Source organism: Lissotriton vulgaris, chromosome 3_1 (genome assembly GCF_964263255.1).
Source record: "Lissotriton vulgaris chromosome 3_1, aLisVul1.2, whole genome shotgun sequence".
NCBI classification, from domain to species: Eukaryota; Metazoa; Chordata; class Amphibia; order Caudata; family Salamandridae; genus Lissotriton; species Lissotriton vulgaris.
The window spans coordinates 879,987,702-879,993,516 of record NC_141689.1 but is presented as its reverse complement, the minus strand read 5'-3'; positions in this window follow the sequence as shown (position 1 = coordinate 879,993,516).

Genomic DNA, 5,815 nt, shown 5'->3' with positions numbered 1-5,815 from the left:
TATGTAGGTCTTAGAGGGGGCGTGGCCAACCGAGGGGGCGTGTCGCGTGGCACACCTCGCCCTCGAGACTGGCGACCCAGATCAGGTGTTCGTTGCAGCGTCAGCGCGCTGTTTAGGAAAGTGCCAGGGAGTGCGAGCAAGTTGGAGGATTAATAACAAGGTAATACACACAGAATATTTTAAAAACAAGGTTCCCAAGCTCTCGGCTTTTCGCCTCAGGAGTCCAGCTTAGTTGCCAAGATGGGGGTACTACTCAGGCTGTTATATTATTTTTTAGCACACTACCGGCAATAGTCCCCAGAACAAAATTTCGAGAACTAAACTCTTTGTTTATTGATTTAATATGGTGTTCAGGTAGACGAAAGGCCGCACTAACTAAACTACAGTGCCCGGTGACAGAGGGTGGTCTAGCAACCCTGAATTTTGATATTATATTACTTAGCAGCGCAGATGCAAATGGTGATGAAGTGGGGTCATGTAATAGCACATAGATACCACAGGTAAACCATGATACCCCACCACTGAAGTGGCTAAAGCAATTGTTGTTGGTGCCCCACTGCACAGTGGTAGAGGCACACAGGCTACAGGCAGTTGCCAAAATATTGCTAGACATGCTGTCTGCAAATGACCAAAATGGGGACCCCCTACTCACCGAACATTCCACTGTAGTGGCTATCCACGCAGCTTGGCTGCATGGGTCGAGTGTGACATTGTTAAAATTGGCAACTTATACAAAGTGGGAGAATTATTACCATTTGAAGAGTTACAGGTTGACTTTGATATACTGGTGTGGCACATCTTACTATATGGGAAGTTAGTGGCGACTATTAAGCGCAAAAGTCCGGTGTGAGAACCAAAATTGCACACCAGGAATGCCTTATCATTTATACCACCACTGGAGATTATAAGGCTGTCGCAGGCCCTCAGAACTGAAATGAACTCTCCTCTACACGCACTAAAAGACAGGTGGGAGAATGATATGGGAATACCCATTACAGATGGAGACTAGGTAAATATGCTGAAAGATTACCAAAAGTGTCTAGGAATGCACAGTTTAAACTAACTTTTACTTCATACATTTAGCATACCTCACATCTGGCAGGATCAATAAATTCTTCCCACACACCCAAGCAGCGTGCCCTAGGTGCGGGGTTATTGGAGCAGAAAAGTTCAAAATTTTATGAGGGTACCCACAGCTAATCACATATTGGGGAGATAATATTACACTTCTCAGTGACATCATGGCACACAATTTCTCAGTGGTACCCATGGTCTGGCTGCTGGGTCTATACTCACACCCTGCCAAACACAAGATCACATCCAGATTTAGAGCTCTAGCCCTGATACTGGCTAAGAGACAAATCACATTTAAATGGAAATCTTAGGATATTCCTACAGTCGATTGGTGGGAGGAGAGAACTAATTAAGTGGGAAGAGTACAAAAGCGTCAACCTCCTTAGAGAAGCGAACAAGGCAGCGGTACCGTAGAGGCTTCAAGAGAGTGGGAGGGTCTGGTGGAAGATACGAAAGCAGATGACCACATCTTAGAAAGCAATTTCATCCTACAAGAATAAAGGACTACGGCACCCAGAGAGACCACCCAAAGAGTATCTGTTAAAGGTCAATAGGCAAACAGTTGCTAGGTGACAACTTAACATTAACCAGGGATCACCCATGTCCCCAACGACCATCTCCTATCGATATCAGGAGAATATGTTACTCTCAGCACATAATGGTGAGATGGACTGAATACACAATGTACATGCACTGGGCACCAGATGGGACCGGGGTGGGAGACAAGGAGTTGGTTGGGCATTCTAGTTTTCTTGGTTAACACTACTGGTGTGGGCAGCTGGGAGATCTAACTGATGGGGCTATGGAATGCACTGTATAGGCTGTACCAGCCTTTGTTTCCTGGCGGATGAATAATCCAACCTGATTATGGTTTCCCTGTAATTGGTCAGCTAATCTTGTACAGCCATACTGTAAATTGATAAATGTGAAAATGCCAATTAAGTTTGTTTTCAAAATAAAGTGAAAATCCAGGAGGAAATTAGGAGACTGCACCTGGAAGTCACCAGGATACCGCACACAGGACTAGAAGAGGAGAAGGAAGTCAAGTGTCAACCCTGTTGGAAGCGGAGGCTTAGATCATCATTGAGGTAACGTAGCAGGCAGTTCTATAAGACACACCAGTGGCTCAACCCTCCCAGTTAAAGTAGCTCAGGCCCCATCCTCTTTAGTTGTTTTAAACCTGGACATGGATAGCTAGTGTTGAGACAATGGCTATACCATTGATCACCCTAAACATCAAAAGTGTGATGCATCAGGCTAGAGGCGTCGGCATACAGTGCTTCCTAACTGCCCAGAATTGAGGCATCTGCTTTCTTCAGGAATGTGGGATTATGGACGCCCAGTGGTACAGCCAACTCGAAGGCCAGTGGACCTTCTTTTTGGTCTGGAGGAAGTGACTTTAGGTCTTCAGAAGTCATCATTCTGATCAAGGGAAAGCATTTCAAAGCTAACAAGGTTACAGATGTTAACAGCAGAGTTCTTATTATAGACAGCTCATTGTCTGGGCAGCCAGTGAGGCTCATCTGTGTATATGCCCCCTAGAGAAGAATGAACAGCCCAAGATGTACCAGGGCCTTAGACTGCAGCTTGTGACAGATACGACCATCCTGATGGGTGGTGATTTCATCTGCACCACAGAGGCGGCTAGACACACTAGGGCAGACTCTGTAGGGATGGGCGTGACATCTAGGCTGCCAGTGGAGGTGATAGACGAGGCATCCCTGTGTGACATCATCAAGGCCATGGGGGTGAATGCCTTGAATTTTTCCTGGAGTCGTCTCAATGTTCTCTGTGTGTTACTGGATTCACTTCCTATTCACCTGCCCAGCAGTAAAGCCTGGGTGAAGCTTCATGGTTGCAGTCCACTTCTCTGACCACAGAGTAGTAAGTTACGAGGTGGAACTTACGATGAAGTTCCGCTCAGGCCCAGGTTCCTGGAAACTGACCTGTTCACTGTTGAAGAAAGATGCATTAGTTGTGAATGTAGAGTGGATGGGTGGAAGGGCATGAAGGACCTATTTCAGTCTACCCTCGAGTGGTGGGAGTGGGTAAAGGACAGGTTCCGGGCTTCTTCTAGGATGCAAGCAAAACTGCTGCATAGGAAAAGAAGGGTGAGTTCAGGAGGCTGCACAGCAACTGTTCGAACTTGAGTTCATGTTCATTGGACATGAGTGGCATCCTATAGGAAACCCAAAAAGGAACTTGCTTCAAAGTTATACTGTCTCTCTAAAGCATTGCTGTATTGTACTGCACGGTTAACCTTGTAAGTCACAACAAACCACGTCCGTGCATCCTCCATGGTGGCCGCCATTGATGGCGGCCACCATGGAGGATGCACGGACGCGGTTTGTTGTGACTTATAAGGTTAACCGTGCAGTACAATACAGCAATGCTTTAGAGAGACAGTGACGTGACGTATTGCGCAGGAATTGTTGATTTGGACGGTCGGACATTGTTGGCCAAAGAAAGAAAGGGAACGACAATTGAGCAGAAAAGGAAATAATTTTAAGGTATCCTCCCGGTTGAAGTATAACTTTGAAGCTAGTTCCTTTTTGTTAATAACCTCCTCTTATGGAATTTCAGAGGTCATCTTCTTGGTGGGATACTTAAGGGAAAAAAAACTTCAAGAAAGTTAGAGCGTTACAACTTAAACAGAATCGAATTTCCCTCCTCATTCTCAACGTAAAGTATACTCAAGCTGAACCGTGGTTGCTGCTTGATTAGAAGAAAAGTCTTGAGGAACTATTAATATTTTGTCCTGAAGAATTATTCAGAATATTCCCAGGTCATAGAGAACACCTATCTTATCTGGCGGGTCCTGATGAAGGTGGTTTCCATCGCTGTTCAATCCCACCGAAACACGTTGACCGAGTCCTTTTAAAATCCCACCAATCAAAGTTGTTACATATTGGGCAACAGAGATAACAGCTAATAGACGGTGTTTATAAACCCAGATATGTGAAGTTGTGAATGTGAAAGAGTGAGAGTGGTGTGTGTGGTATTGTTCTCTATCTGGTGATATATGTACAGGGGTCCAGGAATAATGATTGTGGATTCTGAATAATTTCTTGATATTTATGATGTAATTTTGATATGAAAGAAATTTAATTTTTTTTAAATCATGAAAAAAGAAAATACTAAATGAAGAAGTAATCTCAAAAATAAAAATAATGAATAAGTAAAATAAATGTGTTATATTGATATGATCATGCCTGTATAATTGGAGTACTTACCCTGAAAAATTAATAGGTCACAAGGGAGCTTTTTCTACTGTGTTCACTACCTCCCACATAATGCAGAAAACATACACAGTCATGCAGGGGCCGCGGAGGCCACAGGGAAGCCTCCACATCACCTAGCTTGGCCACTCAGGAACCCACAGATACAATTAATCTTTAAACTCCCTGCCTCTGCAGTGAACAGGCTCCGAAATGTATCCCTTGAGCATAGTCCCCCTGGGACTCCGGACTTGGCAGCTGTACACGAAGTCCAGTGATTTGATCAACCTGATACCACAATGAAGAAGAGTCAGGAAGCTTCACGTCACCAAACCCTGGGATATATATCCAGATGAACTGCAAAGCTCAGATTAATCTGCTGATACTGCAGCTGTATCCGATACTGAAGGAGGGGTCCTCCACGCAAATCCTAAGCTAAACGCTATAGTTTAGCCTGTTTCTTTCTAGTTATAGGGCGACAGATGCTTCCGTTCCAGAGTGTTGGGTGGAGGGAGGTTGGGAGGGTCCGGACCTTTGTCCGCTGTTCATATTGGTGTTTTATGCTGATTTTCTTTTGTTCATTTGACACAGTTATTCTTCCTTGAAGAGTCTCCGACCACTCGCCCCTACTTATGCGTCTGGGCGAACCCCCTGAAGCGCTTCGCTCGATATGGAGCTTAAATGCCTGTTTCCTACAAAACAAGGAGATTAAAAAAAGGTATTGATAAAGAACTGCATCAGCACTTCCTCACTAGCATCGGTTCTGTTCCCTCGCCGGGCACCCTCTGGGAGGCAGGTAAAACCACCATCAGAGAGTGGCAAATGTCTGCTCCGGGCACAATGCATAACTCAAAATAGCCGAATGAATCGCTTAGAAGCTCAAGCAACCCATCTGGAATCTGAACTTGTCAGATCCCCAGATGAAACGCAAGACAGGCAACTCGCGATAATCCGCGAACAAATCAAGCAAATCTTGCTGGAATCGGCCAAGCTGCTTTGGCGTTCTTCCATCGCCCGAATTTATGGTTGGAGGGACAAGAACGGGAAGCTGCTACACAGATTGGCTTCTTACCCCCTGGCAAACTGCATAGTTCTCGAGGTCCACGACCCAGCTGGAACTACCCAACGCACGTCGCCCGCGATTGCACAAACGTTCGCTAACTACTATGCCTGCCTTTATTCCGCCCGCAGGCCCGAGGCCTCCCTCTCGGACTTGCTCGAGCGTGAGAGAGTCAGCCTTCCCTGCTTAACACAGTCTGAGGTGGACGATCTGGACCTCCCCTTTACCACAGAGGAAATAAATACTGCAATCTCTTCACTAGCAGCCCGAACGACGCCGGGTCCTGATGGATTCCCCCAGGAGTATGTGACGCATACCGGTATATCCTAGTTCCTCATCTCTCCGTAATATTCCAGCATGTCATAGACACTGGGATATAGCGACGATTGTAGTCATCCCCAAGACTCAACCGCTCTCATCAACCTGCGCAGAATATCGCCAAATTTCCTTAATTAATACCGAA